The sequence below is a fragment of the Tursiops truncatus genome, chromosome 11 (assembly GCF_011762595.2).
Source record: "Tursiops truncatus isolate mTurTru1 chromosome 11, mTurTru1.mat.Y, whole genome shotgun sequence".
NCBI lineage: Eukaryota > Metazoa > Chordata > Mammalia > Artiodactyla > Delphinidae > Tursiops > Tursiops truncatus.
This window is the reverse complement of record NC_047044.1, coordinates 17,516,031-17,531,227: the sequence shown is the minus strand read 5'-3', so window position 1 is coordinate 17,531,227 and position 15,197 is coordinate 17,516,031. Positions and strand designations below refer to the sequence as shown.

Sequence of the window (15,197 nt, the reverse complement as noted above, 5' to 3'; positions counted from 1 at the left end):
GCAGATGTAATTAAAGTTATGGGCTGTGATAGTCCGTTCTGGCTGCTATAGCAAAACACCAGAGACTGGATGGCTTATAAATTTGTTTTGTTTTAAACAAAAAATTATTTCTCATAGTTCTGAAGATCAAGGTGTTGGCAGATTCGGTGTCTGATTCATAGATGGTACCTTCTAGGTGTAACCTCCCATGGAGGGAGAGGCAAGGGCCTCTTTTCTCTAGGGCCTCTTTTATAAGGGCACTAATCCCATTCATGAGACTCTGCCCTCATGACCTAATCACTTTGCAGTGGCCCTACCTCCCAATGCCATCACCTTGGGGCTTAGGTTTCAACTTACGAATTTTAAAGGACACAAACATTCACACCTCATAATAGGGAGATTATCTTGGATTATCTGGGTGTGCCCAAGCCAAGCACTTGGGTCCTTAAAAGCAGACATTTGTCTGGCTGACATCAGTGAGATGCAAGAGGAGAAATCCAGGAGAAAGGAGGTCAGAAAGACTGGAATCGGAGGAGAACTTGACTGTATTCTGCTGGCTTGAGAGAGTGAGGAAGGAAGCCACGAACCAAGGAATGGGTGCGACCTCCAGAAGCTGAGAAGGATCCCTGGGCTGACAGCCAGCAGGCAAACGGGGAGCTCAGACCCACAACTGCACGGAACTCAACTCTGCTGACATCCCAAATGAGCCTGGTCATGGATTCTCCTCCACAGCCTCCAGACAAGAACCCAGGCCAGCCTGCTGGGAACCTAGGCCAAGTTCCCAGCTGAGTCCACTGGACTTGCGACCTACAGAACTGTGAGATGATGAATAAATGTTGTTTGAAGTCAAAAAAATTGTGGTAATTTGTTATGGCAACAATAGGAATTAGAATAGTAATCAAATTTATCAGTCTTTTGCTTTATGATCTGTGCCTGCTTTTGAGTTAAAAAAAAAAAGTCTCTCCTAACCTATATGTGTGCAGCATTGCCAGTGGGTGGGGTGATCACGTCCACGAGGTGAAAATTACTTTTGCGGGGAGGTGAAAGGAATCTTAACTCCTTCTATGTGTAAAGCACAGAGATACATACAATATATAAACAGAAAACCAGTGTAACTGTGGTATTAAAATTTCCCTGGGGTGAGGGTCAGGGGTTACAATTGGGGGAAAATGTCTGAAAAAAGCTCCGTGAGAGGTGATAATAGAAAAAGGTTGAGAAACATTGACCCATGTCACAATGATAGTCTATAGTTCAAAAACTTAACTTTATGGTTCTATCTTTCATATTGAGGTTTTTAATCTATGTAAAATCTTACTGAGTTCCTCTACAAAAAAATCCATATGGGATTTTTATTGCGACTGCATTGAATTTATAGGTTAATTTGGGGGAGAACTGACAACCTTAAACTATTAAATTATCCCACCAAGAACATAGAAAGTCACTTCACTTATTTGGATCATCTTCTGTATCCTTCCCCAGAGTTTGAAAGTTTTCTCCATAGAGGTCTTGTGTATTCTTTGGTAAGTTGTTCCCGAGACACTTTAAAATATCTGTGACTGTTATGAATGGTGTCATATTTTCAGTTCTGTATTTATGCAAGTCTAATATGCCATCAATGTAAGATGCATCCCAATTTCACAGACATTAAAATGTGGAAAAAATATGTCTTAAAGTTACTTTTTTTCTATTGATGTATTGCGGGTGTAGAGAAATGCTATTGATTTTTATGGGCTAATCTTGTATCTGGCAACACTGCTTATAAATGCTAATATTTTGTCTGTTGATCCTTTTGGTGTTTCTAGGTAAATGATGACAGTTTTATCTCTTACCTTCCGATTTTTACACCATTTCCTTCTTTCTTTATAGCCTTGGCTATGATCTGTAGTACTATGTAATCATTAGTGGTGATAGTCGACTGCGAATTTTCAGTTTATGGGCTGGCTGGTAAGTTATTCTTCTTAAGTCAGTATGCTTGGGTTTTCTGAAATTTACAATCCAAGAACCCTAACTGATATGAACTAACTTCTTCAAGGATATTGAGTGCGGAACTATATAGCCAGTTCTTGAAGTAATACAGACTTTTTAGTCATCTATCTTCTCCACGGCACCTGGTACAAATGTAGTGGCTTAGTCCTGCCTTGGTTTGTGGATAAAGGCAAATTCTCTTAGAAAGGGATGTGGGCAGGAAGTGCATAATTGGTGGGCTTAGTAGAGTGATAATAATAATTAAGATAATTACAAAGATAATGATTTTTCCATTCCTATGACTTTCAGTTTTCAAAGTAATCCTTTATCACATTGGATTCTCATGATAGTCTTATGAAGTTGGGTAGGAAAAGTATCATCATCTTCATTTTCCACATGAGGAAAGGAGAGTTTTATTTTCTACTTGGGTCCATGGGTAGCTTCTTAGGGATTGGCTTACAAGAGTTGGTGGGGGCAGGGCAGTGGGGTAGAAGGGTCCCTGGATGGAGTAGAGCTGGGGGGCAGGGGCTGCTTATCTAAGACAACCTGCAGAGCATGGCTCAGATAAAGAACTAAAAGTGAGCCAGTGCACAATGTCAGAAAGAGTATTGGATCTGAATGGAGAAGGGGGTCTAGGGTGGCAGTTCAGAACTAAGACTTTGAACCCAGGTTGGTGAGAGGCCATGACTGAAAAAAGAGCCCACATCATATTTAAAATTTTATGTCTGCATTGTGCTAGCGTTTGCAATAAAGGACTAGGACGGAGCAGCCCTGTTTGAAATTGTGTTAAAAGTCCTTCAGCCCCTATATCAGTGAGGGTTCTACCAGAGAAGCTGAACCAGTAAAATTCATATATATATATATATATATATATATATATATATATATATATATATATATGTATATGTAATATTTCCTACTGGTTATAAATGGAGAGATTGATTGATTGCAAGGAACTGGCTGAAGCAACTGTGGGGACAGTCTAGGTGAGTCTGAAATCAATGGGGCGGGCGGTGATGAAGGGCAGGCTGATTTCTTGGCCACGAGCTGAAGCTGCTGTTCACAGGCAAAATTTATTCTTCATCAGAAAAGCCTCCGTTCTGCTCTGAAAGCCTTTCAACTGATTGAATCAGGCCCATTCAGATTATCTAGGATAATCCTCCTTCCTTAAAGTAAACAGATTATAGACTTTAATCACATTTATAAAATACTTTCCCAGCAACACCAAGATGAGTGTTGGATTGAATAACTGGGACCTACAGCCTAACCAAGCTGGCACGTGAAATTCACCATCGCAGCCCCTATGGAAATATACAATAGAGCATGTTCATCCATTGAGTTCATTCTCACTTGAGTCTGTTGACTCAAGATAGGGAAGGCTGTAGAATGCGAGAGAGCTCTGAATTACATGAAGGGGAGACAGCAGTAGGTTGATGATATCAGTTTCTTCCTCCCAAACGACCTCTCCCAATCTTCCTTACTTGCTGAGCAAACACGCTGTATAAGTATAATATAAATCAGAGAGAAATATTAAAACTAAGAGAGGAATGTCCACCCATTGTGCCTGAGCTGCCCCACCCTGCCTCTTTGCTATCCTCGTAAACAGTGCAAAACATAGATTGTGTAGGTTAGAAGAGAATTGTATTGTGAAGTTCTTGCATTTGTTCCATTTTCTTGTTTAGTTATTTATTATGCCCTTGTATTTCGTAGCTTTTCTTTTTCGTGTTTTGCAAACTCTTCTGAGGGTAATGTGGTGAGTTTCGAAGGTGAGCAATGAAGTGGAAGAGGAGAGTTCTAGGGCTAGGTCTACGGACAGTCCTGATATGGTTAGCGATGAGGGGTAACAGGTGGAATCTGACACCAGAAGTCAGTGATGAGAAATTACAGCCTTCTGAGACACTGCGCTGTGCTACTCAATTAAGGGACACAAGCAACGCTGTTCTTTACAATGAAAGTCATGAACGTGCTTCCACAGGCTGGTGACCCACGAGGTCCTGTCCCACCGTGTGTCGGTGTGACAAAAAAACTCGAAAGTGCAGCAATGGCCTGGCCCACTGAAAAGATGCTGAGCTACAGGCCATGGCCATTGGATAAGGAAAGAGCTAGTCATTTTAAACAGCAATTGGAATCTCAAACAAACAGTATAAAGCTTTGGAGAAAAACTCACACTCAGGCACAGGAAGCAAATTATCCAGCAGCAGAACTTAGTGCCCAGAAAAGTAAAGGCAACAGAAGTTGCTGAAAACCTAATAGTAATAGTAAAATTGTGGTGAGTAAAATGCCAGGACAAGATGCAGGATGAGGAGTTGGAAAGGCTTTTCTCTCAAAGAGTATAGTAAATCAACATAATGACATGTCACATGATGCTGAAGAGGTTTATATAATAAAGTGAAAAACAATAGCTTCTCTATCCAAGCTGATATGTCAACAGATTTCACCAATACATGTCATGGTGTAGCATTTGTAAAATTTATAAATGATGACATTCAAGAATACTTTTTCTGCTGGAAGGAGTTGCCCCAAATAAGTAAAGACCAACATGTATTTTTTTAAAATTTAATTTAATTTATTTATTTTTATTTTTGGCTGTGTTGGGTCTTCGTTGCTGCACATTTCTCTAGTTGGGGCTACTCTTCGTTGCCGTGCGTGGGCTTCTCATTGCGGTGGCTTCTCTTGTTGCGGAGCACAGGCTCTAGGCGCGAGGGCTTCAGTAATTGTGGCACGTGGGCTCAGTAGTTGTGGCTCACAGGCTTAGTTGCTCTGCGGCATGTGGGATCTTCCCGGACCAGGGATTGAACCCATGTCCCCTGATTTCGCAGGCAGATTCTTAACCACTGCGCCACCAGGGAAGTCCCCCAACATGTATTTTTTATTAAGGTTTTTTTTGCATTATTTTATTTGATTGCTCACTGCTAAGGTATAATTGCCATACAATAAACTGTATAATTTGATGAGTTTTGACATATTTGTACACCTGTGAAACCATCACCACAATCAAAATAATGAACACACTCATCAACCCCAAAGCCTCCTCATGCCTCTGTGTGTAACCCATTTCTCTGTACTCCTGGGCCCAGGTGAAAATATTGATCTCACTGCTGCTATAGTTTGTACTGTCCAGAATTTAATATAATGCAATCATATAGTGTGTATCCTTTGGTGTCTGGCTTCTTTCACTCAGCACAGTTATTTTGAGACACCACAGAATCATCCCGTTGTGTGTATCTGTAATTCCTTCCTTTTTACTGCTGAGTTGCATTTCATCGTATGGATAGACATTTGATTTGTTTCCTTTGACAAAGCTGCTAAGAACATTCATGTAAGTATTTATGTAAACATATGCTTTCATTTATTTTGAGCAAATACCTACCTCGAAGTGGAATGGCTGGGTCATATGGTAGGTATATGTTCAACTTTATAAGAAATTACCGAACTGTTTTATAAAGTGGTTGTACCATAGTATATGTATTACCTGAAGACTGTAAGAGTTCCAGTTGCTCTGCATCTTCACCAATATTTGATATGGCCAGTCTTTTTAATTTTAGCCATTCTAGTAGTGGGTAGTACTATCTCATTGTGGCTTTAGTTTTCATTTCTTTAATTACCAATATGTTGAGCATGTTTTCATGTATCTATTTGCCACCTCTATCACTTCTTTTGGTGAAGTGTTGTTCAAATGTCTTGCCCATTTTTTTTATTAGGTTGTTTATTCTTATTGAGCTGTTAGTACTCTTTATATTGTAAATATAAGTCCTTTGTCAGCTCTATGTTTTGCAAAGATTTTCTTTCCAGCTGGGCTTGCGTTTTAATTTTCAGAGCTGTCTTTTAAAGAGCAAAATTTTAAATTTTGATGAAGTCCAATTCATTGATTTTTTTTCCTTTTATAGTTCATGTTTTTTTGCGTGTCCTATTTAAGAAATCTTTACTAAGCCCAAGGTCACTAAGATTTTTTTCTAATGTTTTTGTTCAGAAATTTAATATATTTAATGTCTTTTCATGTTTGAAAACAAATGGTCTGTCTTGATGGAATTATTTGGCATCTGTAGGGATGGTGCTCTATCCATGGTTGACTCCAGGAAAGGTTTTGCCTCTTTTATAAAATAGGAAATCTGGAAGTTGCCAAAACATACTGCTTTCTTCCTTGACACCTGATGGTATGAAAAACTCTTGGTGATTAATTGAAAAAGTTCTAGTTGTTGCTACAACAATAGTTAACTTTATTAAAGAAAGACAGATTCATTCGAGATTGTTTAAAAATGGTGTGAAAATCTGGGGTGAGGAAGAAGGACTTATTTTCTCTTGGACACTCACTCTTGTAATCCAGCTGCCATGTAAAGAAACCCACGCTGGGTCTGTGACCATGGGAGAGAGAAAGAGAGAGGTCCAGCCTTCTGCTGCTGAGGTGCCAGATGTTTGAGCAAAGCCATTTTGAGTGTTCCAGTCCCAACTGCCATCTTACTGAAGCCACAAGAGAGACCTCAAGTGAGACCAGCAGACACTGTTACCAAGCAAAGAGCTCAATGCCCAGCATACATGGAAGCCACCATCACGGCACCAGTTTTTGAGAAAAGAAAGAGCTGTATTACGAGGTTGACCAGCAAGGAGACAGGAGGCAAATCTGTGTCTCCGATCTGGGGTTTGGTCAAACTTTTATGAATTAGGGGAGGAAGGTTGGGATGTGGAAGTGCTGGTGGGCAGGTTTCGATTGGAGGGCCTTGGAACTTGGCCTTTTATGATAAGGTGTGGTAGAGGGGCTTCAGCACCAGATCTTCCTGGACAGTGGACCCTGTGCTTCTGAAAGGGCTCTGGCCTTCAGGTTCCGGTCATGTCCCTGTCCTTTGGTTCTAGGTGTGGTTTGAGGTCAAAATCTTCTCCTCTGAGCATGTTTCGGCTGCATGATGTGCAGTTTTGTTCCATTGTCTCTGAAAAACAACTCAGTATCTTGTTAAAAACAGGATAGGGCCCATTTGGGGCTGGTTCTGTGGTCACAAAAAGAATCATCTGGTCAATGCACAGAATTTTGCGAGTTAATAGAATGGTTGTTGTTTTAGCCATAAAATGTTGGTATAGTATATTACCTGGCAATAGATAGTCAAACAATCTAGTATAAAAGTCCCCAATGAAGCTTCCAGGGTTGAGAAAATAACCCTATTGTAGAGTACGACATCTGCGCTCTTCCAGCCTTTGGGAATGTGCTTCCACTACTGAAGAAGGGCAAAAACTCAACTTCAGCCTCTGCAGCTGCTCCCCAGCCTCCCCCGAGTTCAGCCAGACCGACCACCACTGTGCCCAGAGCAGGGGGGGCTGTGGGTCAGAGCTGTGGACTCACATTCCCCTGTGCACTCCTGCTGCGGAAGTATTTTCCCTCGTGCCCCGACATCCCTCTCTCTGCCTTTTCTCTAGAAAGATCTCTGGCTCTCAGGTTTGTTGCAGGAAAAAACACAGCAGTGTGACTTGTTAAAATGCAGACTCCTGGCCCATGATGCTGCAGATTCGGCCTCAGGCTGCATATTTTTACATAGCGGGTGATTGTGTATAGGCTGTCATGGGAACAGTGTTTTGAGAAACTCCGCCCTGGGTTCACAAGGTTCTCCTGGTGGACAAGGGGCATTTCTCCGTCACAAGTTGTTCTGGATGAGTGACAGTGTGAACGTGCGTGTGTGTGTGAGCGTGTGACTGTCAGCACGCGAGCATGTGTGAGTGAGCATGGACGTGTGATAACGTGCGTGTCAACCCAGCACCGTGAGCATGCGCGGAAGGTACTAGACCCCGGGTAGGACACAGGGTCCGGCGGCCGCGGGTGCGAGGCGCAAGCCAGGGAAGGGGTGTAGGTGCCCTCGGGGTGGGTCCCACCGTGGGTCCTACCCAGTTAACTTGATGGCAATGGCTGCTGGTCCTGGTGGCCGCCAGCGCCCAGCCGCTGCTCTGTTTTTCCTACAGCACATGCTCCTGTGCTCCGTCTGAGTCCAGAAGCTCACGTTATAAAAAGGTGTCCTGTGCAGGTAATGGAAAAAGGGCAAAGAAAACCGCATGGACCTGGGAGGGGATCTGGGCTGCGCTGGAGCTTGGCAGGCGGCTGGGCCCTCCCGAGGCGCACACAGCTCCCTGCCAGCCCTCCGTGGCCCGCGGCCATGCTCATCAACGGCCTGGATGCTGGGGATTTCCCCTTGTTTGGTACCGCCCCTGGCCCCCTTTAAATGAACTCCTGGCAGTCGAGCTGGGAATTAGTTGTGGTGTGCTTTTCAAAAATTCTCCACTGCTGTTTGGAAAGTGAAAGACATAATAAAAGTAATAATAACACTTGCTAGAATTTATAGAGCGCAGCTCTCCCTTCCCAACACCGCGTTGAGTGCTTTGGGGGCATTTACTCATTTAATTTCAACTTGGAAGATCACAGACATCTTCTGGAATAGCGATCCTGAAATTAACATTTAAAGCAAAGTATAGATATCTCTGCTTAAAAGTTTTAAATAAAAATATAACATATGGGAAGATGCACAGGCCACCAGCGTGCACCTCAATGAGTTAGCACAGGGGAGCACAGCTGTGTAACCAGCCTCCAGGTAAAGAAATAGAGCTTTGCCTCCTTCCAGACCCCTCCCCCGGCCCCCCGCAGAAGTGGAAGGAACCGCTTACCCTGCTTCCTTCCCAAAGGAATTGCTGTCCTTTCCTCTAACCCCTAGGCTCATAAACTTCCTATGAATTGAACCACACAGGTAGTTTCTTGTGTCCAGCTTCTTTCCCTCCACGTGTGTCTGTGAGATGCAGCTACGTAGGGGCATCTGGCAGTGTCTCCTTCGTTTTCTTTGCTGTAGAGCATTCCATTGTGTGACTACATTGCTTTTTATGTATCCACTCTGTTGTTAACAGATTTTTTTTTTTTTCTTTTTCTGGCTTGGGCTATTACAAATAATGCTTAGATAGCTCCACTTTTCCTTGTTTGGTTTAAGGAAAAATGATGATATGTCCATGTTCAACTCACAGTCAAAAGTGCTGGATTCACATCCTGGATACACTACTTACTAGTTCTGTGAACTTCGGGAAGAGTCCTTAACCTGTCTGAGTCCCATTTTTTTTCCCCCCTCTGGAACCAATAATAATGCCTGCTGACTTCAGTTTCCTCATCTGTCAAGTAGGAATGAATAAAATCTACTTCCTAGGACTACAGGGAAGGAGGGATAAGATAAGGCCTTTCCTTCATTCCTCCTGGGACTCTTGTGGAATTAAATGAGGTCATTCCTCTGACGTGCTTGGTGACAACCTCAGAACTGAGCCAACACATTTCCCTGTCCTTGTGTTAATACTGGGAAAAGAAAAAAAATAAGTATTTATCCCTGGATTATATTAAAGAGAAAAACCACAGACTCCAAATGGTGTCACTTGTGCTAAAGCCCATGATACCAAACCTAGATTTAATACCTGACCTAACTGTAGTTTCAGCGTTCACCAGAAATGTAATCTTAATCAACCAGTCTGAAATTTTCAAGTCAGCACAAATGAAGTGATTTTCAAGGGGATTATCTATTCCTGCTGTCCCCTGCTTTCCCCAAGAAGAGGCAATCTGCGTGATAAAACCTTTGTAGTTCCCTCCCCCACAAAAGATGTCCCGGCCTAAAAATAATCCTTTTGTTTCTTTTGCTAAGAGCTCCCTTGCCCCATCCTTCTTCTATATAAACCTTCCAATTTGTTCAACCCCCTCAGAGCACCAGGGATGCTGCCCCATTTGTGAATTACCAGTTAAGCCAATTAGACCTTCAAATTTACTTGCTCGAATTTCATTTCTTAACAAATATAAGACTGTAAACTAACCAAATAGTTTGCTCATCAAGACTGACAGCTTGGTGGTGAAGAGTCTCACCCGTGACTCACACCAGATCAAAAGCTATTGTATCACTATATTTGCCCCAAATCTCAACAGCCTCCAGCTATGCAAGACCCACTTTGAAACCAACCATCTCCAGCCCTAAACCCTGTAACTGGCCTCCTAGACATCCTTCTTCTGAGACATCACTCACATGTTGTCATGGTGATGTTCTCCCTTATTGCAGTAAGTCCAATGAACTTGCGTGACCTATGGGTTTTGCTTGACCTATGGGTTTTCTGGGCTTTTGGGAGGTCAGTGGTCAACATTTCCCTTTCTGCCCTCCTCCTCCTTCCATAGGCATCATCTCGTCTGATCTTCCTAACAGTCCTAGAAAGTGGGCATTATTTATCCCTATTTTATAGATGAGAAAGCTGAGGGTCAAAGAGAAGTAGCTTGCTCAAGGCTACAGTTGGCAAGTAGAGGATTTGACCTCTGGCCCGCTCTAAGTCTCTGCCTGTCTTTGTGCTAAGCACATGGGGGGCATTATTCACGTTGTTATTACCTAGAGTCAAACTGAGTCATAGGGAGCTTGGCCCATCAAGGCTCCTGAAGACATGGAAGCAAGAGTGATCTGACCACTACCTCCTGCACTGAGTCATCTGTTCTAGACCCTATTTTGTAGGGGAGAAGGGGCTTCTTCCCTTCTAGGTTCTACTCTGAAAAGGTGGAAGTCCTCACCTTAAATACCATCTTCAGCTAAAGACAGGAGAAGATGTTAGGGGTGGAGAGTCAGTTATGGGAGGTGACCAGGAAAAAGCACAGTGAACAAGGGTAAGGTTGTGATGCAGATTTAGGTCCTTGCTTTCTCCACTGTTAAGAGTTTCTAGAAGCTGTGTCATCCTCCTCTTCCTGGTACAGCAGGGAGACACCCTTACAAATGGAGATTTCCTTATACACGGAAACATCTCTTAGGAAGGGTAACTTCTACTTGATTTTCAGAGCTTCTCCCACGTCTGCTGTTTCTTAAAAATAACCAATTTATTCCAAAAAGACACATTTTGGGGTGGTAAATTCTGCTCCCCTACAGTTTATATTCTAAACTAAAATAGTCTGCTCATCAAGACTGATAGCTGAGTAGTGAAGACTCCCACCCTTTGGCTCACATCAAGCCAAGAGCTATTGGATCATGTTCTATTCACCAAATCCCAAACACATGTTACTATTCCATCCTCAACTCTCAGTCGAAAGTCCTGGATACAGTACTTCCTAGCTCTGTGAACCTTGAGAAAATTACTCAGCCTCTTTGGGCCTCATTCTCCTCTGGAAGGAATAGTGCCTAACTTAACCTCAGTTTCCTATTCAATCAACACGTATTTGTCAAGCATCTACCACATACCAGGCGCTGTTCTAGGCGATTAGGGAGCCAATAGCACAAACATCCCAGTGTTGTTTTGTGCCTTTGTCTCTTCAGTCCCGCTCCCTTTTTTCTTCCAGTTTTACTGAGATATAATTGACATACGGCCCTGTAGAAGCTTCAGGTGTACAGCATAATATTTGACTTACATACATCATGCCATGATCACCACAGTAAGTTTCATGAACATCCATCCTCTCAGATAGATACAAAATTAAAGAAAAGGAAACAATTTTTTCCATGTTGAGAACTCTAGGGATTTACTTTTTTTAAAAATATTTACTTATTTATTTTATTATTTATTTAGGCTGCGAGGGGGTTTTAGTTGCGGCATGCGGGATCTAGTTCCCTGACCAGGGATCAAACCCAGGCCCCCTGCGTTGGAAGCGTGGAGTCTTACCCACTGGACCATCACGGAAGTCCCGGGTTTACTTTCTCAACAGCTTTCACATATAACGTACAACAGTGTGAATTATATTTATCATGTTGTATATTATATTCCCTGGTACTTATTTATCTTATAACTGGGAGTTTGTACCTCTGACCACCTTCGTCCAATTCCCCCTCACCCACACCCTTCAGTTCCCTTTTCTGAGAAGCCTTCTCCCCCTGAATCTACCCTCTTCCCCTCCCCCGACCTCCACATATTTGCCTAACTATTACTTCCTCATGCTTCCACACTCAGGTCTGATGTCCTTTCCCCTAGGAGCCATCCAACAGAGCACTGGCCACTGTTTACTGAAATGCTGGGGAGCTCAGTCTCCACAATTGTTTCCCCATCACCTACGAGCTTCCCCAGGGCAAGGACCAGATTCCCTGCACTTTTGTATCCTCGGTGCCTGTTACAGGGCTTGGCTCACGGTGCAATCTCAGTACAAGTTAAATATAACCTTTCTCGTACAGGTGGCCAAATAAGACAGAGTGATGGACACTCAGGGCACATCTGTTGAGTCATCAGCACTCCAAGGACGTCGGTACTGCCCTCAGAAACCAGAACTTAGTCCAGGTAGGTTGCAAGGGATTCAGCCATATTATGGGGGTCTGGGTCAAGAACTTGCCTTCTCTAAGCCTCTGTCTCTCATCTGTTAAATGGGAAGAACAAGAGCTGCCCTTACATATATCCAGTGTCGACTGAAGAAAAATGCACAACATAAAAGTTCCAAGTTACCTTTTATTCAGGGACCTTACCGAGGACTATAGCCTGGGAGACAGCCTCTCAGGGAGCTCTAAGGAGCTGTTCTGAAGAGGTAAGGGAGGATCCGGGATATTTAGGAGCTTTTGCTGAAAAAAAAAAAAAAAAGAAAAAACCGGGCTTCCCTGGTGGCGCAGTGGTTGAGAGTCCGCCTGCCGATGCAGGGGACACGGGTTCGTGCCCTGGTCTGGGAAGATCCCACATGCCGCAGAGCGGCTAGGCCCGTGAGCCATGGCCGCTGAGCCTGCGCGTCCGGAGCCTGTGCTCCGCAACGGGAGAGGCCACAACAGTGAGAGGCCCGCGTACCGCAAAAAAAAAAAAAAGAAAAAACCATGTAGTCAAACATTGAAAGATTACTGCTAATCCCCCAAAACAGACATCTCCAGTTAATGATTTTAGTGCTTCTTTGTGTATGGGAAGATGCAAGAATCTAGGCTCATTGAAATTATTCCTTAAGCATGCATCTTAAATATCTAGCGCCAGTGTCCTGTTTTAATCCACCCTGAGTTCCCCTGAGGGCACACGGTGGGGGGGCAGCTGCAGTGGTTGACGGCTTGATGGCAGGCAACATTCATTGTTTACTGGTTTGGCAGGCAACATTTTTTTTGTCCACACCAGCTTAAAAGGTGCTTTATATTATTTTAACTCATTTAATCATCTCAACACCCTCGAGGGAGGGGCTATGCTAATTGTCAATTTATAGACAAGGAAACCAAGGCACAAGGGGGTTGGAGAATTTGCCTAAGACTACACTGACACAGCCAGCAAGTAGCAGACCTGGAAAGGAGACTGTGATCTTGACCACTACAGACCACCCTGCCTGAACTGTGGCTGCCACCCTAGAGACTCGTTACAGAAACTTCCATAGAGCGTGTTAGCACAAGCTCTTCCCCTGTTCACTTAGAGCCAGTTCCTGGCAGTAAAGTCGGGGCCAAACACAGCTTCCTTTGAAAGTTCAAACTGTTCCCCTGTCTTTCTTGATGAGGCCTCAGGAAAAATGAATTGTTGCCTCTGTGTCTCTGTAGCAAAGAAACAACTGCCTTAACATAGCAGCAGCTTGTGTGTATGGGAAGCACAGGGAACACTAATGATAATGAAGTGATAAGTTCAGTTCCAGACGTGTTGATGATAAAATGAATTGATAAATTCATTCATTTATTTAACAGATATTTATTGAGTACCTACTCTGTCAGGGTGGAGAACTAATTCTAAACAAGGCAGTTGAGGCCCTTGCCTGGGTGGAGTTTATGTTTTTGAGATTGGAGGAACAAAAAAATTTTTCGCTTTTTTTTTTTTTTGCCATCACTTTTCCTTCTTTTATTTATTTAGTTTGTCCAAACTTTGGTATTTTGGCTTTTCTTTAAGTATTTCATTCTTGCATTTTCCCCTAAAATATGAAAGAAGAATTTAAAAGCATTTAAATTTAAAAGCGTGTGTGTGTGTGTGTGTGTGTGTGTGTGTGTGTATGTAAAAATGAGAGTGTTAAAGAGGGATTTATACAATCTAAGAAACATGAAATGATAGCATTGGAAAGGAACTTTCTGATCCAGACACCTGTCTTGAGTGAATTCCATATGAAAAATCACAGCACGTTAGAGCTGGCGGGGACTTCTTAGGTCTACTAGGCCAATATTCCTCAGGCGCTGATTTATGGAACGGCCTTGGATTTCAGGGAATTTTTTCCTACTTACAAAACTTTAAAATCTGAAGGTATTTACGGTTGACTCACCTGGACACAGATGGATAAAGACAAACTTGACTCTCCACAGTCAAGCCAAAACTGTGAATTTTTTATGGATCTATCTGTAAATATAATTTCCCTATGAAGATTTGTAGGGTTTTATTAAGGATAATGAATAAAAAAGGAAAGCTTAATAAAAAATTCCTAACTTCCCTGGTGGCGCAGTGGTTAAGAATCCGCCTGCCAATGCAGGGGACACGGGTTCGAGCCCTGGTCTGGGAAGATTCCACATGCCATGGAGCAACTAAGCCCGTGCGCCACAACTACTGAGCCTGCGCTCTAGAGCCCGCGAGCCACAACTATTGAGCCCGCGTGCCATAACTACTGAAGCCCATGCGCCTAGAGCCCGTGCTCCACAACAGGAGAAGCCACCGCAATGAGAAGCCCACGCACCTCAACGAAGAGAAACCCCCGGGCGCTGCAACTGGAGGAAGCCCGCACACAGCAACGAAGAGCCAATGCAGTCAAAAATAAATAAATAAAAAATAAATATTTATTTTAAAAAAAAGAGTCCAGAGCCTTCTCCCAGTGGAGTCACACAGGATACTCTTAACTGCTTTAGCAGTGAGTTGTGACAACACGTGTGAAACGGTATCTATCAGGGAAGCTCCACTGAGCCTAGGAGTCCAGGGACTTTACTGGGGCCAGTCGTGTAGGGACCCTTTGCCTAGCATGTACCAAATTTCCAGACTTCCAGAAGGAAGGCAGAGGTCTGCATAAACCATATTGTTAATACAAAGAGTTTTGGCGTAGCGAGCCACTGTTTTCTGTTCTGGGGATGGTGAGAGCCCTCTCCAAATCCAGATTCTCAGATGGCAGCCAAGGGCTACCCTTGCAAATACTCTCAGGTCAGCTACATTAACTCTTTTCCGCACAGGGCCTCGGATCCACATGTGTCTTTTCTGGATCAGTAACCACTGCATCACAATAGGTTCTAGGTTCCGTTGGAGCGACTTGCTTTCTGAAGCCATGCATATCCCACACAGGCCACAGGAAGCTACGAGTGGTGTGGCAGGCCACCTCGCCTGTCAGACGCATCCTTCTACTGTTGCTGCCACCCTGTGCTGGACTCCTTTCCACCCCTCTGCTCCAAGTTACTTAT

The 15,197-nt window shown here is 43.4% G+C and overlaps 1 long non-coding RNA gene across 1 annotated transcript in view; it reads left to right on the top strand.

Annotated features, from left to right (window-relative positions):
- The window catches only part of LOC141275829 (uncharacterized), a 66,106-nt gene that overhangs the window by 39,419 nt on the left and 11,490 nt on the right, over positions 1–15,197 (top strand). The window contains exon 2 of the long non-coding RNA XR_012324222.1: positions 12,066–12,168. This is a non-coding gene — a long non-coding RNA (uncharacterized lncRNA). The remainder of the gene's footprint in view (positions 1–12,065; positions 12,169–15,197) is intronic.